General features: G+C 42.8%; 1 protein-coding gene across 3 annotated transcripts in view; it reads right to left on the bottom strand.

Annotated features, from left to right (window-relative positions):
- The window catches only part of LOC125294980 (dematin-like), a 96,883-nt gene that overhangs the window by 43,613 nt on the left and 25,637 nt on the right, over positions 1-27,633 (bottom strand). The gene's annotated exons all lie outside the window — the stretch shown is intronic.

The raw sequence follows: 27,633 nt of genomic DNA, 5'->3' as shown, positions 1-27,633 counted from the left end.
TTTTTCTCCCCAATTACTCTTATCTTGCCTTATTTCTCTTCATTTCGAATGTTGCCTTTTAGGCTAACAGTTACTTGTTTTATAACTGATTAAACGTTCACTCATTAAAAATTAAGCCTAGGCCTAAAACTAGGCTCCATCAATCCATCCATTCAAATATATACATATACATACAGACATACACATAGATAGCCTATACACGCACGTTAAAAATTATGATGCTCCGGACCTTTGCTTGAGGAAATTTTCCGGAACTGGACCTCTCTGAAGGTTAATTGAATATACCCCTGGTATAATATTTACTGCTGAAACCTCGGTCTGCAACGTAACCTGAAAGCAAATATATAAACCTAACCTACATACTGGCCTTGCGTGAAGTGCAGATGTGGAAGTAAGACCTACAGTAGATATGTGGTTGAAATGTGTGTGTGTCAGCTTTAGCAGAGCTCCAGTGAGAGGTCGCTTTCCTGTGGCTCTCATTGACCCAGGATAGCTCTCTCTCTCCAGACGTGAGTCCTTGATAACCCAAGCATCAGTTCTGTTGATATGTTCAGGTTTTCTATGGTGGTGTATAATCCAAATGAAACAAACAAGACAGGCCCAAGTTTCGTAACCTGACTCTCACCAGATGAATTTCGTTCCGCCTAGCTCCACTCATCCATCTGGGATCGATCCATTGGAGTGGTGCTTCAGAAGGCTGGGCCTTATTGAAAAATCACTCATCCATCTGGGATCGATCCATTGGAGTGGTGCTTCAGAAGGCTGGGCCTCTGGGCAAATACAGTTCAAAAGAGAAAGAGTAAGTGATTCGTTGCTGTTGTTGCTATTTTCGGAATTCTGATTGGCCAACGTAGGCTTGAGCTTCTCGTTACACTGCCACCTACAGGTTTGGCATGCTCTTGACGGCATATATACGGGGTAGTGTAAACAAAAACTTTTCTGACAATTGACAGGTGTGCACGATGTTATTTTTGAAATCGGTGAAATGTCCGTTTATGAAAATAGCCAGCCACATGTAAACGTATGTACTGTATCTACAGGCCGCAAGTCTTTCGCCAAGACCCGGAAACTAATTGTGAGCCTTCATTGCAGGATTGCTTGATTGTGTGCATTTTCAAATTAGCCACACTGGCAGTGACATCACTGGAGCCCCGTCTGTTAGTCAGTACTTGCCCTACCATGCGACCCTAACCTATCCCTACAAACATTTTTATCTTTCGAAATTAGTAGTGCTGTCAGTTAAACGCGTTATTAACGGCGTTAACGTAAACCTATTTTAACGGCGTAAATTTTTTTATCGCGAGATTAACGTTCTTTTTGGTGTAACAAACTTTGTATTTTTTTCACATGCTGTTGCAACAACTAGTAACGTTAGATCAACTACAACACCACACTGGATCTAGCTAGACCGTGCTGCATGTACACGCCCCCTTTTAGGGGAAAGGGAGCTGTTTGGATAATGGAAACCTATGCTGCATCTTTGTGGGGAGCGAAAAGGGCTTATACTTACTACGTAAATCTTGAGCTAGCTAGCAAGCTAACCGTTTTACATGGGATATGGTAGGTGTAGCTACGTGCTGAATGGGTTGTAATGTACATAGTTTCGACATGAATAAGTTACACATAATTCTTCATAACCGCCGTGTTAGTAAAATGATTGAATGGCCTGTAAATTAATAACTAGATGTAATGTCAAGGTGTGATTAGGCTATCTGTCTTTCCCATTGGAATCAACAATATAATGTTAACTTGTTTTCCGCTAAAATGGGGCGTGATGCAGATTAAATGTAGCCTAACTTTATGATGATGCCTTTAGTAGGCTACGTACCCGTACGTTGCCGCCGTGTAAATCACGATTCAGTTATATTTGGTCGACGCCGCTCCATTAAAATCCATTGTTCATCCAGTGTTTGCGTGTTAAAACTTCGGGGCTGATGTGTGTGGCAAGTGACAGTGCACCATAGACTGTAGGCCTAGGCCTATAAAATGGCAGTGCACTCATGTCGAAAAGTTCCTTATTTTCAACTGAACTCAAAGATAATGAATATAGTATTTTATGTTTATGCCCTTTATTAGCTATATTTCTGAAGAATATATTGTGTTGCCTTAGGTCTGCTGCACAAATTTTGAAATTTGAATTGAAATAATCAAATAGACCTATGTCTTAAAGTTAAGTTAATGAAGTAACTTGCTTTGCTTTCATTTGAATCCTAATCAAGATACACAATAATTGCTTTATATTGTTAATATGGACTCCTGGAAAGTTCAGAAATGCAAAATAATAGAAATTTAATCATGCGATAAAATATGTGATTAATCGTGATTAACTATAGGAATTCAGCGATTAATCGTGATTAAAAATTCTAATCGTTTGACAGCACTAGAAATGAGTAAACAACTGTATGTAACTGTTATGCAACTGTACTGTAAACAACCTTTGTTTCCTAGAAAGATATGTTTGCTGCACTTCTGAAACGATTTTGTAAGACTTTAATGTACACATTCACTTTGTGAAATGGTTGTAACTTGTAACAGTAAAACAGCAAGTTCAGAAATGGGCTCCTTTCCAGACAAACCTGCAGAGCAAATTTCAACACTGACTCTCATGAGGTTCCAGTCACATCTTCCTCTATGTGCATTTAATGTCACTCATGCATTTTGTCCAATCACCTCTTGAGTTAGCTACACTTAAATCCAGCAAGTTTTTATGTCTAGCACTTTCGATAAATCCGATCCTCAACAGCTCAGTCTAATTAAATGACTCTGCTTAAGTTCCAACAGGCACATTAGTGCTGTGATGAAAAATGGAAAAAATCCTTGACAAATACGCAGTACAGAAAAAATGAAATGAAGAGATAGATTACTTTTTGGTCCCCAGTAGCAGGGATCGAATGGCCATTTGGCATACATTTCCAGCACCTTAGGGCCGATGGAATATCATATAATATTTAATTTAATTTGTTTGGCCAATGATTGGCCCAAAGCAAGGGTAGTCAATGGCTCATTAGTTCATTCAGTGTAGTAGCCTCAACAGCACTTATACAAGGCTTATACAAGTAGCCTATGTGAGCAACAAGTTGAACTTGGAGGAGGTAGGCTAAGCAAGCTTATTACAGAGCAGAGGGACAGTGAGCAGCTGGAGTTCTTGAAATTCCCCTTGGGGATCAATAAAGTATAAGTATATAAGTATACATACTCTTTTGATCCCGTGAGGGAAATTTGGTCTCTGCATTTATCCCAATCCGTGAATTAGTGAAACACACTCAGCACACAGGTGAACACACAGTGAGGTGAAGCACACACTAATCCCGGCGCAGTGAGCTGCCTGCAACAACAGCGGCGCTCGGGGAGCAGTACGGGGTTAAGTGCCTTGCTCAAGGGCACTTCAGCCGTGCCTACTGGTCGGGGTTCAAACCGGCAACCCTCCGGTTACAAGTCCGAAGTGCTAACCAGTAGGCCACGGCTGCCCCAGTATCTATCTATCTATCTGGAGGAGAGTAAAATATAAGTTTAATTGTTTTTTTTCTACTGCAGGTGCACTTTATAAGTTTTCTTTATAAGTATATAAACTTTACAGTATAAGCCAAGTATAAATCAATGTAGTGTATCTACTGATCAGGACACAAAAAGTAAGCTATACATATACTAGTTCAAAATAAGTAGATCAACACTACACTTCCATTAACTTCTTTTTGCTAAGAGTATACCTACCGATACCACTGATGATAACGATGACTGATTCATTTTGATAAGATAATATAGTAATTGTAATGCTCACATGAAGTGAGACTGTCGCAGATGGCTGTGATCACAATAAATAATACTGCACTGCAGTATAAGTTTGCTAATCATTTGCTAACCCATATAGCAAAGGTGTGTCAAAGCCACGTTGATTGCAGGTCAGATTGCCATCAGATGACCAAAACTCAAAGGTCAATCAAATGTGTGGATGGCCGTTCTCTCAAAGTCAAGATTTCCCTTGGCAAAACATCAAGTCGTATGCAAAAGGCACAGCTTTAAGACATTTAAAGACATCAAAGGGAAATAAGTTACTGTAATGTAGCTCTGCTCTGTGTAGGGCCTACTAAAATGTAGGCCTTTCAGCATTCAAGGTAGTAGGCTATACAGGAAAGAGGAAATAATTCCAGCAACAGGAAACTTGACCTATGTTTATTTTGTATTATATTAAGTTGTCCTATAGTGGTAACTGTTGGGATATGTTATATACAGTTAGACAAACCACAATATGTGTAGGTAACTTAGCTCTTGACACATACAGTGTAAAGGCGTTGCTATTAATTGAACATTGTATAGCTTAGTTTAAATTCATTTAATAATTTGAAATTATCATTGGAATTCTATCAACTGACAATAGCTTGTATTTTTTTATTTCAATATGGAGATTATGTGCTCAAATGCCTACACTTGTCCACTTTCAGTGCTCCAACTGGAGGGCCGCTTAGGCCAAATATGCCAGGGCTGATTTTTTGTGTATGTATACACGGTCTCGCATGCAAGCAGATTCCTTTGAAATGTGCCGCTGCCTGGCAAAATATTGATGCACTGTTTGAAGTTGCACTGCTGTTAAAGATTGCGACTGTGTATAGAACACAGGGATTCCACTAAACCTTGTTTTACTGAAACCTGTTTGTGACTACATGCATTCTAGCCTGGAAAATCCAGACCCTGTTATTCTAGAAAGATTAAGGGTCTGGCCACAAACAATGTTATGGCCCAACTCGAGGGGCGGCACCAAGCATGCATTTGAAAATCTCACTGCACGCAATTGGATAACACTAGACCAATGTTTACTCTGAATGATTCCGGATTTCGGCGCAATTGGATAACACTACGATCAATGTTTACTGACCTCCAACGTTGCAGCGTCATCATCAGTTTAGCTCGCCTCTGGCCCGCCTATATCAGATATGCCGATTTGATTGGTTCCACGGGATTTTGGATCATGCGCCAGACCACACCTTTTGCCATACCCCTGGGCGCAAGTCTTAATAAAAGTGAAGTGGATGGCACAAAATTAGCCACTGACTGAGTGTAAAATAAGATTAAGCTTTGCGTCGCGATAAGAATAAGCTTTGCACCGCGTTTCTGATAGTCAAAATAGAGCCCTTAATGTTATAGGCAGTGTACCCTGTAGCCTAATTTTGGTTTACACAATGACCACTGCCACCTGAATAAGGTGAATTATACCTAAAATTAGGTAGAATGGTTTTCCAAAAGTCAATAGTGTGCAAACAAACAAAATATAAATATAAATAAAACTGAATTGAAAAAAACAAGTGAATAGATTTGTGTACTAGATTCTTCATTCTGTAAAATTCAAAAAATAGATATTGTAATTGTTATAAGGAATTGCTGTCATGGAACCAAAAGAATGAGGAAACAGCTAAGCACAAGTGGATTCAGTGAGCAACAGACAATCAGTTTCACTTTCTGATATCGCTCCTAAAACAGAACACAGCATGAAAGCAAACACCTAATTGGCTGAGCAGACCATCAGAATGAAAAGGCTAATGAACAAACCCAGGCTTGTCACATTCCTGTGAGCATGCCATGGAATCAGAGCACTTCAGAAGAACTAAAAGCTGAAGCTTACCTAAAAGAATTACAACAAAACTCAACATTGCAAAGATGAACTGTTTTCTAGGTCAATATTGCAAAGGTGAACTGCTTTCTAGGTCAATATCCAACCAAAAGGTATGCTTAATGTTTTAATCTATCCATGGTCATGACATGGACATGCGGAGGGGTTTTCTATGCAGGTATATGGTTATGTTCCTTTATCAGGTTTCAGTTAATGAAATAATTTGACAAACACCTACAGTACCCTCCAGAATTATTGACACCTCTGCTAAAGTTGACTAAAAACCGGTAAAAAAAATAATCTGTTGGTGATTTATTGTAATCTCACAATGAATTTGCATCCCTCCAAGGTTGGATTTTTCCTAATTTTTTTCATTGTGAGATTACAATAAAGGTCTAGGCAGCAGTGATCAGGGTACTGGTTTCATTAATCTATTGTTCAGCAAGTAAGGGATAATGTAATGGCCCAACTCGAGGGGCGGCACCAAGCATGCATTTGAAGCGGAGGGGTCTTGTACAGCCCTGAAGGGACCTATTTCCAGACAATGACGGGCGTTCTATACATTATCCCGCTTATTACACGGCTACCCACTAAAGCAGTCAACACCGGCAACAAAATATTGATTTAACAATAATTTTAGTGATTGAAAGGTGATTGTCGCTTCCACGCAAAAAGAAGGGGGGGGGATACTAAATAGGCCGTTAAATAGCCTAATGGCAACGTTCGATAGAACACCCTATTTATTATTGAAGTTGAACTGAACATTGCCATAGTAAAATGGGACTGTGAGAATGGGATTTCTTTGGGGATGTTGATGTTGATGTTTCTTTCTTCATCTGCTTCTTGGCGGGGCGCTGTCATTGATACATCTGAGAAAACAACAGCTGTTAGCCTGATGTTTAAAATGTCAACTCAGTTAGGCTATGTTAGGCTATGTAGCTATGGCTCACCGGATTTGCTGCCATTGCCGGGATGAGAGGAGAGGACTTTGCTCCTCTTTTCTCTATCTGTCAGTGATGGAGTCCAGTAGCTCCTCAGACTCCCCTCACATCTGTGCCCAGTCACAGACATTATTTTGCGACCATCCAGACCAGCCTGAGACAGGAGTTGGACAGCTGTGATGTGGCGTCAGGGGGGCAAAGGGAGCAATACTTTTTAAAGCAGGCAACGGGGCAGTTTGGGTTGTCAGGCTCCGCGAAGATGTAGCCCCGGTAATTTGCTCTGCACGGATCTTTGGCATCTTTGTGATTTTTTGTCTCAGCGTTGTATGCGAGAGTGATATTCGTTACCATTCTCGTCTTACTTTAGAAGGAAAGAGTCTTGAGTGAGGTCCCGATTGCCCTCTCTGCCTCGTCTTGCCAGATGTAGCCTAGCTGTACATCAAACCACACCTTCCTGACGAGTCCACGAGCTGTGTTGGGAGAGAGCACATCTGGGTTGCTGAGCAGCAGTTGTAGGTCTTTTGTCGAGATGGGGGGTGATGCTGGCTGACGTCTTTGCCCTTTTTCCGTAGATCTTTAACTACAGATTTGAAAACATCGTTGCTTGATTTGAATGTGGCACAGTTCATTATATCAAGGGTTGTGAAATGTCGAGATATCCCTGCCCTAATTGCCATGTAACTCGCAATTGAGTAGGCCTAGGTCTTTCCGTTGACATTTTGCACCGATGGATAAAAAGAACGTAGCCTAGCACCTGATTGAGACTCTCTGCATTATAATCAGCAAAGTCTACCGACATTTTTTTTTCCACTAACCAGTCTTTGAAAACTGACATGGCCCATACCGTGGTCTGTTTTGTATTGATTTCACGTCGGTTCTCTTCAATTCTGTCTCTGTCTCTGTCGTCCAGATGTTTGTGTCGTTTTGCTTCTTTGCCTTCCTCTGTGTTGTTTTCTTTTCTTTTTCTTTTCTTAACTGGTGAAGACAACTCAGCCTTCATCCAAGAAGCGAAATCTGGATAATCTCCAAGAATATTAAAACTAATATTAAACTCATCCATTGCGCCGGATGTATTGGAAGTTTGTCCATTACAAAGTATCTGCAGGTCAACTCGCGTAGCTTAGCAACGGAGTATTCTAAAGTGATAAGTGGCCAGACTACTTGCGCAGTAATATGAAAGACGTGAAATAGAAGCACAAAGCCCATTTTCCTTGACAGCGGTCTGTTATACTTAGCAACGGTCTGTTATTCAGAATTAGCAGACCGCCGAACGTTGGGAAGGCCCATTCAAGTGAATGGAGCATTCTGCAGCATTATGAAGAGCCGTGTAATAAGTAAGGGATAATGGATGACACGGTGGTCTGTTCACAGAATTTAATGCACGGTCGCGCTTCGCGTCGGGCCGTTTAAACCTCGTAAGTGCATTAACTTCTGTGAACAGACCACCGTGGAGTCCATTATCCCGCTTATTCCACTGTTGCCACTTGCGTTGTGTTCATTTCCTGTTACAATTTAAACGTTTTAATCGCTAAAACTGTTGTTTGTAGAAATTTTCTTCCGACACATATCAACTAATTTCTCAACTTGCAGGACAAACTGCCGTTACTAGTTCTAAATGGATGGTTGCTACGGCCAAAGGCCAGTCGTTAGTTCTATCTCTCCCGTTGTCAAGCGGGCGTATCCCAAGATTCTGATGAACTTTGGCTTTGAAACATCGCTATTTTACTTAGCCTGCTGTCATCCATCTAGCTAAAAGCCACCTCCGTCATATGCTACAATGTTACTATGTACTGAACGTCTGCATTTTACAGCTCGGATGCAACGTGACGGTTCATTTAAACTTCACAACGAGTTCGGCGAATTAATATACAAGTGTGATACAGCCAAAAAAATGGATCTACTTCATAGGTGTGCAAATAACATACGGTTAATGGTCGTTCTAAATTACGTAGGACAATGGGAAATTCAACCAAGCAGTGTAATAATGTTCTATAAATGTTCTACAACCTTTTATTGGTATCTAATTTAATTGCACAATAGGCCAGACATGCAGCTGACTTCAACCCACAATTAATTTAATGAATACAGGGATAAGTACAGTTTAAATCAGGACCATGTGGAGGGTAAAGAGGATAAAGAATTGTACAGGTAGTCTCAAACTAAGGTGTTTGTTATGGTGTGCACACTTCAGGTCCTCCTTGGTAAGAGGAGATTTATGACATTTTTTACTGTTAGAATGTGCTGTTGTGAAAACTTGTTCCTTTAAAGTGTGTAACTAGTTATAGGGTTGTATTTCTTCAACTTAACATCTGCATCTTATGAGGTACTCATATAAATGAAGATACTCCACTTGTGTATAGGGATACTGGATAGCCTAGTGAGTCTCTAATCTGTAGTTTGCAAAACAAGCAGGGGACGCCATCTTAACTTGGATGTGGCCAGCTCAAACTCTGACACACTCAGTCAGACAGCCCAAGCAGTTAGGTTAATCCGCAGTTCAGTTTTGGTTTTAGAAAATAAGCCGAAGTCCCTTTACAAATTCCAACAACAAAGACAAAACAAGGGGGGTGCACTTAGTAGAAATCCTGAACCCGTCGCAAAAACTCCAAATTGTCCACCCAAACGCGCTCCTGCTGTTCACTCTTGAATCCAGCATTTAAGTGCTCCCCATAGGCCTCACACCTGTGGCCTACATGCAATCATAAGAGAACAGGCAAACCGGTGTCCTCAAGCGTAGGGAGTACAGTATGTTTGTGTCAGTGTGCTGTCTAGGCTAATGCACCTCACTTCCTAACAATCTTATGTATATACCTCCAGGGTGAAGTATGGCGTTTGTGTACACTATCACTACTGGTGAAACGCTGAACACCCACGAAAGCTTCAAGTCACATCTCCCTTGGGGTTCATGCAAAAATGTGTCTAACATCACAGACTGTGACATCATACTCGCTTTCTGTCCTGTCACGTCTCGAGTCGGAACTGACATTGAGGCAGCGTTGCGGGCCATTCCAGGTACTGTACACAGATTGATCAGACAATGTCACATTAAAGGCCGTGTTGCAGGTTAACTACCACTGTCAATTAATGGGTACATAAAGCACTCAAGATATGTATAATATTTTAAAAAATGTCTCCAAATAGTGTTAAAGGAACCGTATGTAAAAAATGTAATTCAATTAATCATAAAATGGCCCTGATTTGTCACTAGACATTAGGAAATCATGCTAATTTCAAACATTTATAATACTGACAACAGTAGTCCGGCCAGGATATCGTCATTTAAAAAAGTGAAGTTGCAGCCCTCAACTGGTGTTGATGTTTACATATTTGTGTTTTAGCCTGATCCGCCACCCTCCACCTATTTCACAAAGTCAGTAGTGTTTTCGCATCTGGGTTGCCAGCTCTGCTCTAGTTACCACATTTGCGGTGTACACCGCTTTACAGTATTTTGAAAGTGATTGTAGTACCAGTTTTGGCCAAAATCCTACATACGGTTCCTTTAAATGCCAGTTTTTGGTATTAGCAGGGTTTTTTTAATGCAATTCGGTGATGACGTAACTTTGGGGGCTACATAATCTGCACTTCATTCATTTCAATTAATTCCAATGGACATTGCGGTTACACTTTCAACATAAAGTTTGTGTATTTACACTTTCGAATTTCATAACAGCATTTATATCACAGCTACCGTATGATCTACCAAAGGTAACAATGTTAACCTTGTCTGATTTCAATTTAGTATATTTTTCTGAATTTCGGGAGGTCTCGTTTTGGAGGGTATTTTTTACATTCATTCCTATGGGAAATGGTCGCAGTTACACTTTCAACATGAAGTTTGTATATTTACACTTCAAATTTCGTTACAGCATTTATATCACAGCTACCCTATGGTCTAACAAAGATAACAACGTCAATTTTCTGAATTTGAGAAGTCTCGTTACGAGGCTACATAATCTGTGCCTATTCAGTTCAATGCATTCCTTATACAACACTTTTTTTTTTAGCCTACTGTCAATGAATAGCACGGAGTGAAAGTCAACATTATCTTTATATCTAGTGATAGCGATCATATTTGTCATATTTCAGATAAGTAGGCTACTGGGTAAACTTAACTTTCCAGTCCCACCTGTGAGTCCCCCCTTTATTGCAAACTTAGCCGCCATCGAGTAGGCTGGTTGTGTCTTCAGCATGATTATTTTCGATAACTACTCCTCGTGATTGATTGTCATTGACACTGTCAGGGTACCGCATAATGCAATGCAATGCATTGTGGGGGAAAGGAGAATCATTGCAACCGCAGTAAAATAGTACCTACTTTTTCGTATTATATTCTGTTTTGTGATACCCAACAACATCAAATACAGTAACAGTAACAACAGATAACAGTTTAAACGTTTATTACCAACAAGCAAATTGCGCAAATTTGTTGGAAAATGAACCCTGCAACACGGCCCTTAAAACTGCTGCCTTTCCTCTGGGCATTCATCATTCCCTCTTTGTTACTTTTTCTCCCCAGAGGGTAAACCTTTGGCGTTGGTAGTGCTTCACCACACATTTGACAGCAACTACACTTTGCCCGACACAAAGAGGTTCATGAAGCGGCCCGGCTCCATCACTGTGGACTGCCTGTTCACTGATGATGGACTGATGAGATGCCCTTGTAATGATGGCGCAGTGCGTGCTGTCGCCAAGTTCCTGCAGCAACATGGGAAACACAGTCTGAAAGGCAAGCTGGCCCTGGGCCTGCTCATCCTCATCTTGTTGTGTGTGGCATTTGCCAAGATAGCAGCTGAGATGGAAAGAGAAGCAAAGAAATGTAGAGAGCAAGCAGCTGAGTTAATTCCTACCAAGAAAGAACTTGAACTGATGCAGCAAAACTACAAGACATTAGAGGGGGAACTAATTAAAACAATTAACTCTCACAAGAAAGAGGTTGAAAGCTATAAGGAATTGAACAGGAAAGCAAATGAAAAAATGAACTCTCTTGAGGAAGAGGTTGAAAACTGTAAGGAATTGTACAGGAAAGCAAATGAAAAAATAAACCTTCTCGAGGAACAGGCCTCACATGACACAGCCATAGAAAGGAATGATGAAAAGGATAAACAGCCTGATGAGAAAGAGGCAAGCAATTTAAAAAATGTGCTGCTCATGTTGTCCCTTTTGATTCTATCACCATGTTGTGCCTATTACTATATATATGGGAGGGGCAAAAGGGGGCAGATACAAGGGAGGGACAATAATGGGCAGAGACAGGGGAAGGGCAAAATGGGGGAGGGGGGCAGTGGAGGGGCAGAAAGGGCTGGAGACAGTGGAGGGGCAAAATGGGGTGGGGACAGTGGAGGGGCACAAAGGGCTGGAGACAGTGGAGGGGCAAAATGGGGTGGGGACAGTGGAGAGGCAGAAAGGGCCGGAGGCAGTGGAGAAAACAGTGGAGGGGCAAAATGGGGTGGGGACAGTGGAGGGGCAAAATGGGCTGGGGACAGTGGAGGGGCAAAATGGGCTGGGGACAGTGGAGGGGCAAAATGGGGTGGGGACAGTGGAGAGGACAGTAGCTCCTGAGCAACATGCCTAGCAGCTTTGAACAATGCAAAGGTGACACCTGTTAAACTCACCTCAGCATGACATTAGAGTAGAACAAATAAAATACACCCAAAGCTGAAAACCCTTGACACGAGGGAACATGAAACTAGCTGTCAGAGCTACATGACTACATGCACAGACTATGTGACAGCATGCACAAAATGAAAGCAGTCATAGAACCACAGCCTTCCTTTCTACACTGAATCAGAGCACTTCAGAAGAACTAAAAGCTGAGGCTTACCTAAAAGAATTACAAAAAACCTTCAACATTGCCAAGGTGAACTGCTCTCTAGGTCAATATCAAACTAAATGCTGAATGGTATGCTAAATGTTTTAATCTATCATGTACCATAATACTGTTTGTCTGTCTTAGTAAATGTTTTGTTCTGTTGGTGGTGTATAGTCTCATATTTCCACTCACGTGTGTCTAAGCAGAAGTGATCAAGGGACTGGTTGTTCACATTCTATAAATGTTTTACAACTTTTACTAGTGTGTAGTTTAATTATTACCCAGCACAATAGTCCAGACATGCAGCTGACAACCCAGAATAAACATTAATTAAATTAATTGACAAGTACAGTTTAAAGCTAAGGTGTTTGTTACCCACACACTATCTTATGGTGTGCACACTTCATAGGTCCTCTTTAAAACCAGGGTAAGAGGAGATTTATGTCCAGCTATTTCTATTAACAGATATGTCTTATTTTCACTGTCTATTGTCAAATATTTTACAAAGGTAGTATTATTTTGTCACATATTTTTAATTTAGTCAGTCTTATGAAATGTCCTTTTTAGTCTTTTTCATATTTAGTCATTCAAATATCATTTTTTTGTTAGTCAAGTTTTAGTCTAAAAAAGTCTCGTCATTTTAGTCTAGTTTTAGCCAAAAGAAAACTAAAAGGTATCTTAGTCTTAGTCAGTTTTAGTCAACACATTTTAGTCTTTTTTTTTTTTTTTATAACAAATTATTTCTGATTACCATTTGAGTCAAATAGTGTTTCACACATCTCAATTTTCCAACAATATTGTGTGTCCACAGGGCTACTCGTCTGTTATAATTACTCATTCTTTTTTTTGTCAGTCAGTATGTTTACATGCACAGGTAAGTTGAGCTACAATTATAGCTTCGGCTGGATTTGACCATAGACAGTAAAAGATTTGACTGGACAACTGTCATATTCGTAGACCAGTGTTTCTCAAAGTGTGGTCCGGGGATCACTGGTGGTCCATAAAGCTATCCCAAGTGGTCCATGAGCAGACATGGTAAAATATAATATAGATGAGTTGTTTGCAATTTTGAACCAGCTTGTATGTAAAAACAGTTCTGCAACACTGTCTATGTAAGATATGCCAGTTTAAATCATACAGTATGAATCCACACAATAAGCAAAGTGCAAAGACAAATAAAGCAAGGTGGTTCAGTGAGTAGGCCTATTGTGTAGACTAATTATAGGGTACTGTTGAAGTAGGTCTAATCTTTTTTTTTTTTTTAGCTAGGGTTAGTTAAGTGGTCCTGAAACTGAAAAAGTTTGAGAAAAAACACTGTCGTAGGCCAAAGTATTAATGTTTGACTCCATGCAGCTAGATGGCGATATACCAAACACAACACATTCCCAAAACAGACTCTCCATCTTAGCCATAGCTAACTTGTTAGCGAACTTTCCATATTAGCTTACTTGCTAGCAAACTTTGCATCATCAGTCTAACTAGTTAAATAGTTGACATTACATGATGAACATTTTCGTATGGACATTCTGGGGATGTTAATTTGTATGAGAGAAGCTTCAACTTCTGGGTATGTAGCATTGTGGCATTAGCTTAGGTAGTTAGCTTGCTAACCCTGGCAGAAATCTCCAGTGTTCTTGTTCCATGTAGTTTAAATTATTTGCAGCCACAGGGTTGCAGCAACAGCACGTGGACTAGCCTACAGGAAAGCTGCTGCGTGATGAACTCATTCGGAATACTTTGAAATTTTACAGCTAGATATTCTGTCTTCTCATTTTGTGCGAAAATGAAAAGATTTTATCTTAGTTTTTTATTTCATGCAAAACATTTTAGCGTCTTTTTAGTTTAATGCATCTTAAGATAGTCTTATTCAGTGTTTCAGGATATTACTGCCGTCTAGTCATCGTCCCGCCTTAGTCATGAAAAAAAAGGTCGTTGATCGAACATATTTCCTCTCGTCTCCTCGCCTCTGGCCTAAATTAACACTAATACAACTATTGCAAAGTCAAAAATTTTTTCCTTTTTAATGTAATGTTTTTCATAATAACAGGGTGTAAATCCTTGCGCTGGTCACTTACACTGTGTATTCATTCACACAAGTGAATTCACATTGTTAACTAGAATGCATTTCCGAGGAACTGCAAAGTGTACTTGCTCAGGTGCGGTTCACCAACGGGAGCAGACAGTGAAATGTGGTGAGTTGAACTCAGCTTCATCCAAGGATGACAAAAGTAACGTGCATTAAATAGTGTTCAGTGTCCAGCCGGCGGGACGGTTACCCCCTCCCCCACCTCCCCCCAACATTCTAAATCAATTGTATGCACCATATTGCTATGTAGCATAGTAATGTTATACACCACTTGAAAGCTTTGACTCTTGGGAATTCAAAAATGACAACTTTTTTCATGTACAATCTGTATAGTGCTTTACATTCTCAGATTAATCTTATTATGTCTCAATTAAATTTTCCAAAATGCCCCCCTCCTCCGCTTTTGGTGCTACACTGACCTCTGGCCGCAGTGCAGCTGCAGCACAGTAAGTAGATGCAACATATTGGGTACTGAAATATTCACAAGAATCCATAGAAATTGAATCTTCATGTTGTATTATCCAATATTAGTTGAACAGATGTATAGACTATCTTATACACACTCATTGAACCAACAAAGTAAATGCAAAAATAGAGACTTTTTTGTAATTAATCCATATTTTGTGTAGTCTATAACAGAACACATGACATACAATCCACATATAATCCACAAGAAACCTCAAAGTGTTACCTTTCATTTGAGACCAGGATTATGCTTCTACACAAAGGGGTTCATGTGCAGTAAGCATTTTGGATAACCAAAAGTCCTATGGGGAGTTTCCATAGGCATTTTACAAAACGCATGAGCATACCTTGGCAAATAATAGTACAAAGCACTCATATTTTCATTCTATATTGATCTACTTTTGCACTCAGCTTCACAAGACCTGGTGCTAGGGCTCAGTTGTGTTTATAAGTGATATCAAGTGACCTAGAGGGCTGAAAGGTCAGTTCAGAGATGCTTGTAATCTGGCAGAAAGAAAAAACTCTATTCTAGTCTCTGTAACTCTGTGTGAGTACATCACACAGTTATTTTGACTGTTTCCTACGAAAACTACAGGTTCTCAGCTTTCTATAGAGGTCCAACATTTGATGGTAGGCCCCAAAAGAGGTGGGAACAATGCCCTTGTTAATAGGCACAGTGCAATTTCAGGCAAAAACTTGAAATTTGTATTGAGATCCATGTGGTTAACGCAACGCCCAAATGTCTTGGCTGATTGCAACGCCCCCTAGGAAACAAAGGGCGCCAAATTTCTTGTGCATCCTCACATTGGAGTCTTCAATTCATATACCTAGTCTGGCTTCGATACGTGAAAGCATTTCTGAGATATGACCCTACTTCCTGTTTGGAGGCTATGCTGGCGATTTCGTTTGGCTGTGACCAGGAAACGCTTCCGAAAATCAAAAATTCTTCTGGTAACCTTTGTGAGGCTTGGTCCAAGGATTATGTACGTTTTGTGAAGATTGAACAAAATTTGTAACCTGTGAAAGTTTAGTTTCGCTTTCTATTAAATACAATATGGCAGTGACACCATCTTTTCGAGCAACTTAAACAGGTACTGACTGGACATTCCAGAGTTGGACCAGTGGTGATATCTCAAAAGGTCTAGGGGCAGGAGCTGGCCAAAAATTAGGGAGACGGGAATAAAAATAAGAAAACTTAAGAAGAACAATAGTGTGCTACTTTCAGCAAGCACACTAATTACAATGACAAAGTGCGCTGCAAGTATACGGAGGGTGCTCTCATAACGGTCAAAAAGTTGAGTATGAAGCACTGGACACTTTTTGCCCTCAATGATTGGCATCTTGGCTCCTTAGTAGAAGGGGAGGTAGCATGATTATGTAATACCATACATTACTAGCCTGGAAAATCCAGACCCTGATAATCTAGAAAGATTAAGGGTCTGGCAAAGAGCAATGTAATGGTCCAACTCGAGGGGCGGCAACAAGCATACATTTAAAAATCACATTGCACGCAATTGGATAACACTAGACCATGTTTACTCTGAATAATTTGGAACTTTGACGCAATCGGATAACACTATGACCAATGTGTACTGTCCTCCAACGTTTCAGCGCTGTCTTCATCAGTTTAGCTGGTTCCCCGGAATATTGGGGAAAAAGTAACGTGCATCATTGCTCTTTGCCAGAGTGTCTCGCAAAGACAATTCCATTCATTGTGCTCTCGCGAGAACTCTGGATTTCCAGGGTAATACATTACATATTGAATGAAAAAAATAATATGTACTCATGTACTGAAGTTTGAAGCGGGGTTCAGATTGCACATGCAAATGGCAAATCACTGCGCTATGAAACACATTATTTTCAATGACTTGCACACACAAGAACTGGTCTGCTACTGTGCCGAGCAAAGCGCAGTGCAAGTGTCATTTTGCCGCTTTGGTGCTCTTGCGCGTCACAGTCGAAGTTGAACTTTGACCGGTGCGCTATAAATCATAGGTACTCTGCACTGAGCCAGCAATGTGAAGTCTCCTTAACATTTGTGTTTCATTGTGGCCAGCGGCAGGCACAGGCAATTGCCTAAGGCGCCAAACTACCAGGGGCGCCGTACCGTGGTGAGCTATAGCCTACAACATGGAAAAAAACCTTGATTGTCAAATATGTAAAATGTAAAAAATCAGCCGGATTTCTCCTTTAATGGACATACGCTTCGGGAAGTGCACACATACAGTGCTGTAGCCTTAGTTTTAGATCTAGATAAATGTATCTTCCCAGTTTTTCTTTGTGCAGCCAACTGGACTCAAAACCACAATATTTTTTCCTCAGACTGTTTACTTGTTGGTCAGACTGTAACCAGCACATACAGAGCTGCTTGTCATAAGCTGTTATGTTTGCTTAAAGGTCCATACCAAGCAGTGCCAGTGCAAGAAAGTGCTATTTTATCTTGGATGATCATAACCCAAATAGTTTACAATACATCTCCAAATAGCCAGACATGTTTTCCTGTTACCCATCAAGGTGTGTTGTTTCCTCCAGGATGTGATAAACACTAAAGTTGTTTCCACCTGTACTGGCACGAAAAAGCTGTTAATTGCTTTACATTAACTTTTATTAAAGGTCCCATGTGCAACGTTTTCAGTTGTTTATTAGCTTAACATTTCTCATTCATAAATGTAGCCCCATTCATGTTTAATTACCACCTCCTCCAATTCGAAGCATACCTATTGGCTTAGAAATCCTCATTTACATCTACATAGCGCAAGGAAGACTCTCCATGTAGGTGCACCATTTTAAAATAACGGTGGCCAGCAAGGGACATATGCAAGCTTATACAGCTCAGTCTTTGGCGTCTGCATGCATAGAAAAAACATTAGCTTGGATTTATCTGCAGAATTTCCATAGCCTACATTCAGCAATATAAGTTACAAACCCATTTTCTACAAGCCCCGTCCTCCTAACATTCCGACATTGAAATTATCTATTTCAATGGAAAATACAAAGAGAAAAATAAATTTGTTTGTGACCTGTCACTGTCTCGATAGATAGATAGATAGATAGATAGATAGATAGATAGATAGATAGATAGATAGATAGATAGATAGATAGATAGATAGATAGATAGATAGATAGATAGATAGATAGATAGATAGATAGATAGATAGATAGATAGATAGATAGATAGATAGATAGATAGATAGATAGATAGATAGATAGATAGATAGATACTTTATTGATCCTCAAGGGGAAATTCAAGGGTCTCAGTAGCATACAGACATAACACACAACATGCACTTACAGCAGAAATGGTAAACATAAGTATAAGTATAAACATATAACTAAACTCCACTGTACAATAAAGACAGTAGAAGATAAGACAGATAAGAAAACTAAATACTAAATACACTATATAAGTTAAATTAAGAAAGTCCAATGTGCTTGAGGGTGATCAAGTGCTGTAGAGCGGATGACATTCATTGTCCAAGATGTTGATCAGTTTGTTTAGGGTCCTTTTGTCAGATATTGAAGTGATGCACTCCAGTTCAGCTCCCACAGAGCCAGCCTTCCTTACCAGCCTGTCAAGTCGCCCAGCATCCTTCTTCTTTGTGCTTCCTCCCCAGCATACCACTGCATAGAAGAGGGCGCTGGCCACAACAGACTGATAGAACATCCTGAGGAGCTTGCTGCACACATTGAAGGACCGCAGCCTCCTCCTCTCCTTTCTTGTAGAGTGCATCAGTGTTGGCTGACCAGTCCATTTTATTGTCCAGGTGGAGACCCAGATACTTGTAGGTGCTTACCACCTCCACATTGACCCCATCAATGGAGACTGGTAGCAGAGCGGGCTTAGACCTTCGGAAATCCACCACCATCTCCTTGGTCTTTGAAGTGTTTAGTTGAAGGTTATTGAGTTTGCACCACTGCACAAAGTCCTCCACCAGGCTCCTGTACTCCTCCTCTTGCTCGTCCCTGATACACCCCACAATTGCAGTATCATCAGAAAACTTCTGCATGTGGCATGACTCGGTGTTGTAGCAGAAGTCAGATGTGTACAGGGTGAACAGGACTGGAGAGAGCACAGTGTTCCTTGTGGCTCGGTGCTGCTGATCACAGTGTCAGAGAGGCAGTTCTTCAGTCTGACGAACTGTTGTCGCTCGGTCAGGTAATCTGTAATCCAGGTTACCAGGTGAGCGTCCACACCCATCTGCAAGAGCTTGTCTCCCAGTCTGAGCATATCTAAGACCAGCTGCTCCATTGTTTTCATCACATGTGATGTTTAGATCTCGTGACGTGACGGTTATGTGACGGTTAGATCACATTAGATCTCTAGTTTCTAGACCCAGAGACAGTTGATAAACTAACATAGTTTTGCTATACCTAGTAGACTACCACAAAGTTGCTGAAAATGTTATTTTAGTTGTCAGTTTGCAACAATATACAAGTTTAACCAAAGTCCTTAGCTGCTACCTTGCTAGCGAACATCACTAGCTATTCCCATTCACTTTCAGTTTACTGTGCTAACGTTAGCTAACTAGCTCGGTTAACAGGCAAAATGAAATTATTTATTCCATGTCCGAAAGTGTGTTTTATTGGCATCACACACAAGCCAAAAGCCACATGACAAAAGAGAAAAGTTTATGTTTAGACACACCTATTTAGGAGTCCAGAACTAGGGCCATCATCTAGGTAGATTCACAACAAGATGAGCTGCAACTAGATATGGTAACGTTAAATGCTTTGCGATGGCTTGCAACAGCTGGCAACGACATGCACCATTTAATTCACACCACTGCAACTCCTTCTGGAACGGTTTCGTCTCGACGCGGCTCTTTGGTGTGAATTGGGTGTTATCTGTATGTTTCTGATGTGCGACGGCTACCGTAGTTCTATTAGGTTGCAATATAATCCCTAAACTAGATGGGAGAAATTCTTACACATGGGACCTTTAATACTGTATGTGCTTCAGCCTGTCATTGACAGGTCACTCTTTATTTTAATCATTAACCTTGTAGGATTGTAACTGACCTGGTAAACAATGATGATTATTTATTGATCCAATTCAACAGTTATTATAGAGGAAGAAATGTGATGGAGAGTCAAACCATAAGGTCCACTCAAAAAAATTATGTGTAGTCTGCACATTAATGTGTAGCTTTTCACAGAACATATGAACAGAAATATAAGTAGGTGTAGTATCTTTTGAGCTAAGATCAAGTGATCTGTCGGTTTTGAGTGGATGCAATGTAATATCTGTAATATCTAATCAGTGTATTTCTATGTGAATTGGGTGAATTACTGTCAGGTTCCCTCTGCCTTCATTACTTCTCTTTCACTATTTATGACCAATAAAAAGATAATAAGTAAAAAGCAAGACCCTGTGTGATACTTTTCAGTGGCATATAAATGACCAGGGCAATGGGGGAGAAGTGCAATCCTCACATTAAACATTAAAGCGGCAGTTGGCAAGATTTTTTTGATCATATTCACTGAAACCAACAGTATGCTCCGACAGAACAACATAAAATCAGCCGAAGCCCTGAAGAAGGCTTCATGCCGCTACGTGTGGGCTTTTTTAACTGGTCCATCACGATCGACCTGTAGATCTTTAGGACTTGCCCAGTAGATCCCGAGAATAACAGGATTAATAAAAACACAGTCACCAAATTCCCGCATGTTCGCCAACGTTTACAGGGCCTAAAATTCAGTGCGGGATTGTGGGTATAGCGCATGATTTATTCAAGACCCACAACTAGAGATGTAACGGTATGAAAATTTAGCCTCACGGTTATAGTGACCAAAATTATCACGGTTTCGGTATTATCTTAGTATTTTTAAAAGTGTGTTCAATATGTTCAGAAAGCACTGATAGGCATACACAAGCTGAAATAGTTTCAAAAAGTGTCCCATTCACTTTTTCCTTGGTCATATTTAATTGGCTATGTGCTTATAGCTTAACTTACCCTACCATGACTTGGAGTTTTTCGGTTATTTGGATACAATGAGTATTACCAAAGTAAGTGTTCGAAATAAAACTTTAGGCTACTGTATTATCCTGATAACATGAGTGGAATGGATTTAATGTGGACGTGAACAAACTGTTAAAAGACGCAGAGTGGCTACAGGATACAGTGCACGTTTTGCGGTGAAAATGTTCCGCCTTTTAAAATCAGGTGTATTCTAATCCGAATCGCTGTTAAAACCATCAATTAACAACAGAATCAGTAGGGTACCAGTTTTGTTTCATTGTACTAGACCAGGGGTGGCTAACCAGTCCAGCATCAAGAGCCAAAAAAAATATCAACACAACTTAAAAGAGCTGCACAACAAAAAAGATGCCCACACTACAACATCGACTTGGGCCTAGGCTACAGTTTAAATAGGCAGTTGGCAGAGGCTACAAATGATCATTTTCAGGAATGAGTAGCAAGCAACGAAGATATCTGACACACATCACAAATTCCCCCTCACTGAATGACTTACTAGCATGAGCAATGCTTCAATGTAACAACTGATATGATGCCAATGTGACAGTCAAATGTTCCGTCGAGTGTTCAGTAGCTACATTTTTTAAAAGAATTACACAAAAAGAAAACGAGTATGCTTCTCTGACTGACGTCTATATAGCCTAACTTTACCTTGTACTTGCAAAGGTCAGTGCCTTTGGGAAAATGTTCAGGTTTGAAGCTTTATGCATCAGTTAAATCTGGCATACCAAGTACCAAACTAGAACACGTTTTTTAACGGTGTTATTTTGGTTACGTTGACAGATCAACCAGACTGATTATGCTACAAAAAGATAAATCCTCCTTTTGAATGTCCCGTGTTCGTCCTCCTATTTTGCGCTTAGCTTCAGGGTTTTCTGATTACAACAGTAGCATTACACCTGGCTAAAGAAACAAACTATCAAATTGTGAAAACCATAACCATTTACCAGAAATATAGGCTATTTCAAAAAGTAAAAAACTCTAAGGCCAAGGAGAAGTGCATGGGAACATCAGTTGTGCTGCTGCAAGCCGCACGAGAGGAGGTAAAGAGCCGCATGCGGCTCGCGACCCCTGTACTAGACTTACTGTAGGTCAAAAGCAGGCTCGGATGAAGGTGGGAAGGATTAAACACACGGTTTCCACACCGTGGTAATCAACCGTGATAATTCTGATATTTGAAATGGAAACTGTAATTGTGGTCAACATTTTTATCACGGTTTACCATTATACCGGTAATCGTTACATCCTTACTCCCTCTATAACTGCTCCCCATAGGCCTCACGCCTGTGGCCTACCTGCAATCATAAGAGAACAGGCAAACCAGGGTCTGGTGTCTGTGTACACCATCACTACTGGTGAAACACTGAACACCCAAAGCTTCAAGTCACATCTCCCTTGGGGTTCGTGCAAAAATGTGTCTAACATCACAGACTGTGACATCATCCTTGCTTTCTGTCCAGTCACGTCTCGAAATGGAATTAACATTGAGGCAGCGTTGCAGGACATTCCAGGTACTGTACTACCAACACAGATTGACCAGACAATGTCATATTAAACTGCTGCCCTTCCTCTGGGCACTCATCATTCACTCTTTGCTATTTTGTCTTCAAAGAGGGTAAACCTTTAGCGTTGGTAGTGCTTTACTTCACCACACATTTGACAGCAACTACACTTTGCCGGACACCAAGAGGTTCATGAAGCGGCCTGACTCAATCACTGTGGACTGCCTGTTCACTGATGAGATGCCCTTGTAATGATGACTCAGTGCGAGCTGTCACCAAGTTCCTGCAGCAACATGGGAAACAGTCTGAGGGGTAAGCTAGGCCTGGGCCTGCTCATCCTCATCTTGTTGTATGTGGCAATTTCCACATTTTCCAATTTCAGAGAGTACTCAGTTGACTTAATTCATACCAAGAAAGAACTTATACTCTTGCTGCTTCAGTTTAAGAAATTAGAGGGGAAACTAAGTAAAACAATTAACTCTCTCAAGGAAGAGGTTGAAAACTATAAGGAATTGGACAGGAAAGCAAATTAAACAATTAACTCTTGAGGAACAAGCCCTTACATGACACAGCCATAGAAAGGAATGATTAAATGGATGAAAAGGATAAACAGCCTGATGAGAAAGAAGCAAGCAATTAAAAAAAAGTGCTGCTCATTGTCACGGCCCACAGACTCAGGACAGGGAGGTAGAGTTCAAACAAGATAGTTTATTTACAAAGGAAAACCAGGAAATGGGTCGTCAAACCCAGGTCGGGATTGAACAGAAGTTCCACTGGAAACAGTAGGCCAAGGAGGGTCCAAAACACAGAACCTGGTGTGACTGTGTTTCCCCCCTCCACATCCAAGAGAGCGAGGGGGCCCGACACGGAGGTTGCCCTCACCCACGAGGGGCTGGTGGAGCTGGGATCGTCTTGATGGAACTTCGGTGAGCATGGAGGGGTCCTAGGGCGTCGTCACGGCTGACCCAGGAGGCGATCTTCAGGGCCGTAGCCCTCCCAGTCGACCAGATACTCCAGTCGACCTCTTGGCGGGGGAGTTGAGGAGGTCCTTAATGGCATAGATGGGACCCTCGGTCCAGGAGGGGCTGACAAGGGGGTTCCTCTGCAGCACCAGGTTCTGTGGAGGAAGGAGAGTGAGGTGAATGGTAAGGCTTTTAGAAGTGACACATGGAAGGTGGGGTGGATCTTGTAGTCAGGGGAAGCTGGAGGCTGATGCGTGACTGGGTTTATCTAAGTGAGTGATAGTGAAGGGACCAATGTATTTGGGACTTAGCTTTTTGCTGGGCAGTCTCATCCGGATGTCCGGGTGGAGAGCCAGACCTTTTGTCCAACCGTGTACCCGGTGTGGAGAACAGTCAGGCATCGGCATGGTGACTCTGGCGGCGAATGGCTCGCTGGAGGTGGCTGTGAGCTTAAGCCCCAGACCTTCTCACTCCACGGAACCAAGTGTCCACCGCTGGGACAGAGGGTTCCCTGACCAGGGAACAGTGGTGGTTAGTGACCGAGTATGCACTGAGGAGTCAGGCGGGGGAGGGCATTAGAAGAGTTCTGTGCATGCACCGGCCCAGGGAAATGAAATGCTTGGCTCCAGGTGTTCTGGTGACCATGGCAATAGGTCCGTAAAGGCGACTGATTTCTTGGATCCTTCGCTCCTGTCTGACCGTTGGTTTGGGGTGGTAAAAGGTAAAACTCCTCCCGTCACCCCATCAGCGGAGGAAGGCCAGCCAGAATCGTGGAAATGGTGTGGTCCTCTATCCGACACTACATCTTCAGGGATTCCAAAGTTCCTGAAGGCGTCGTGAACGAACAGTGCCGGCAGTCTCTGCGGCAGTCGGGAGACCCTTCAGGGAATCAGGTTGCAGGCCTTGGAAAATCGGTCCACAATGACAAGGATGCAGGTGTGGCCCTCAGACAGCGGGGAGATCGGTAAGTCGACTCGAGATGTGACCATGGTCTCTTTGGAATAGGCAGAGGCAGCAGCTTCCATGGCGCCAGTCCACACAACCAGCCATTACCCTCACGGGCGTCTCACCATGCCGGGCCACCAGTACAGCTCCTGTAGTGAGAGGGTGGCCATGATCCCAGGGGTGTCGGTGCGGGTGAGGAGTGTGCCATGGTGGTGAGGTGGGTTCCCGAGGCTACAAGGCACGTAGGTCGCGATTGTCTGGCTTGTTAGGTGGCACAGGCTCCAGTCTCCATAGCTGCGGCGATCTGATCATCGAAGGTCCACTGGATGGACTCACCACCCGCCAGCTGGTAGGATAGAGCTCAGGCTGTTCGGGTTGTCCTCAGGTGATAGGATGCGAGAGACAGGGCATCAGCTCGACAGTTACGCCGAAACCTGGCGGTAACTGATAGTAAAAGGTAAGCCGTGTAAAGAAAAGGCCCACCTGGCGGCAGGGTTGAGTCGTTTTGCTTTGTGGGAGGTACTGAGATTCTTGTGATCCGTCAAGACCAAAACGGGTGACTGGCTCCCTCCAGCCAGTGACACCCTCCTCCAGGGCTAACTTGATGGCAAGCAACTCTTACCGATGTCATAGTTGCACTCTGCAGGGCTTAGCTTCCTGGAGAAGTAGGCACACGGATGAAGATCTAGAAGGGTTACCTTTGGTATTGGGACAACACAGTCCGGCTACCATGGTGGAAGCGTGCCGCCTTCCGACGACAAACTCCTTTGTTGGGGCCAGTATGACGGAGGACGGGGGGCTGAGGTGAAGGCCTTCTGGAGTTCCCAAAATGCCTGGGAAACCTCTGAGCTCAGGCAAGGGTCTTCGATTTTCCTCGAGCCGAGTAGTTAGGGGAGCAGGATCTGGCTATAGTTCCGCATGAATCTCCGGTAAAAGTTGGCAGCCCAGAAAGCTGAAGTTCCTTTATAGAGTGAGGAGCTGCCCAGGAAGCACAGCCTGACCTTCCCATCATCCATGCTAACTCCCTGGGGAGCATATGTTGTAGCCTAGGAACTGGGCGGTGGGTTGGTAGAAGGTACACTTCTATGCTTTGAGAAAGAGCTGGAATTCACATGAATCGAGACAGGACCAAGGAGTGTTGGATGTGGTCATTGAGATTAGGGAATAGATCAGGATATCAATGTAGATAATAACAAATTTATTAAGGTAATCTTGAAATATTTCATTCATGAAACCCTGGAACACGGATGGTGAGTTCGGACAACTCCATATGGCATCACGAGATACCGTGAATGACCAGTAGGGTGATGAAGGCTGGTTCTTCCACTCCATCCCCTCTGCAAATGCACACCAAGTTGTAGGCAACTCAGAGGTCAAGTTTGGGAGAACAGCGTGAGGCTCCACGAGCTGTTCCAGAGCCAGCGGGGACAAGAGGCAGGGGGTAAACGGAATTTGACAGTGATTTTATTGAGGGCACGGTAGCGGATGCCATACACGGTCTAACACCTCCATCCTTCTTGGCCACAAAGAAGAATGAAGAGGCAGCTGGAGACTTGGAGGGCCGGATATACCCTAGCTTGAGGGGCTTCCAGCTGACATAAGCCTTCATTGTTTCCTGTTCCGCAAGGATACTGGGTAGACCTTCCCCAGGCAGAGGGTGCCCGGTAGGTTATTGCACAGTCCCAGGGTCGATGTGGAGGAAGCTGGGCTGCCTGTGGACAGAAGACATCACTGAAGGAGGCGATGCTGGCAGGATGGTGACCGGATCGACTCTGCTCTGGACTTCTCTACGGATGTGCATGCTCACTGGGAAATTTGGGCGTTGGCTGTGAGAACGCGGGGTTGTGGGAAACAGGAAACTTGACAGTTCTTGCTCCACTGAACAATCTCCCCAGTAGATTGTAGGTGAATGCTGAATCAGCCATGGGCCCCAGGATTACCTCTGCAGTTGACTCTTGAGTATGAAGAACGTGATGGATTCCACATGTAGGCTTCCCACCCGCATATCCCTAGGTTCTTTGTTTGATATGGACCCGCTTATGGGCCAGGGGCTTCCCTACTATGGAGTGGGCGTGGAAGGTAGGGACGAGCGAATCTCAGGAGTTGGGGCGTTGGCAGAGGAGCCAAAGATGAAATTCCCTCTTGGGCGAGGTCAATGAGAGCAGAAGCCATGTAGGAAGACATAGAATCAGCAAGGATGACGTGTGACTAAAGGCTTTAGATAAACACTGAGTAATGGACTGCACTTCACCATTGGTGGAGGCGTGCGGGGGGGCATTGGGCGATGATGTGGCCTGAGTTACCACAATATAGGCACAACCCCGAGTCAGGCGCCTGCGTCTCTCTGATGGAGTGAGCCGCATGGTGTCCACCTGCATTGGTTCTCGCGGTGGCCCCTGCTGCCTCTTCCCGAACAGGGAACTTGGACTGGCGAAGAGGTGGAATGGGGAGACCGCTGATGCAATTCTCTCTCATGATGGCAAGCTGGATGAATCTCTCCAAGCCTATGGCATCATGGGGCGACAGATGGAGGCGAGAGTGGGTTCTAACCAATAGGAAACGCAGTGAGGAGGGCTGCTTCATTCCAGCAGCTGGCAGTGGCAAGGCACGGAGGCCGAGGGTGTAATCTGAAATGGACCGTGAGTCCCTGCCTCAGGGCATGCAGCTCCGCTTGGAAGGAAGAGTCTCCCTCAGGAAGGTCAAACACCTGTTTGAAATGGGCCACAAAGGCATCCACTGACTCGGTGATGGGTCCAGCTACACGCCAGACGCCTTCAGCCCATTGTAGAGCACGTTCAGAGAGTAGGGAGATGTATGCAATGCGGGATCGCTCTGTAGGGAACCTGTGGGGTTGCATCTCCAGGGTCAGGGAGCATTGCAGGAGGAAGCCTTTGCACGCCTCTGGTAATCCAGAATAGGCTGTAGGATTAACCACGGGACTGGACGGGTTCAACGGCGGAGGAGGTGCTGGCGCCGGAATTGCCGCGGTAGTCAGTGCCCGGCGAAGCTCATTAACCAGTTCCTGGAAGTGGTCGCCAGGTTGATTGGATCTAGGCTCCATTGCCTGGTCTGGCCTTCTGTCACGGCCCAGAGACTCAGGACAGGGAGGTAGAGTTCAAACAAGATGGTTTATTTACAAAGGAAAACCAGGAAATGGGTTGTCAAACCCAGGTCGGGATCGAACAGAAGTTCCACTGGAAACAGTAGGCCAAGGAGGGTCCAAAACACAGAGGATCAGTAAACTTAACGGGAGAATTCCCAAAACACAGAAGATCGACTTAACTACAGTAGATCCAAATCCGATCGGGGGGTGACCAGGAGGACGCTGGAGGGAATCCAGGAG

Source organism: Alosa alosa, chromosome 5 (genome assembly GCF_017589495.1).
Source record: "Alosa alosa isolate M-15738 ecotype Scorff River chromosome 5, AALO_Geno_1.1, whole genome shotgun sequence".
In the NCBI taxonomy this organism is placed as follows: Eukaryota; Metazoa; Chordata; class Actinopteri; order Clupeiformes; family Clupeidae; genus Alosa; species Alosa alosa.
This window is presented reverse-complemented; position numbering and strand designations above follow the sequence as displayed.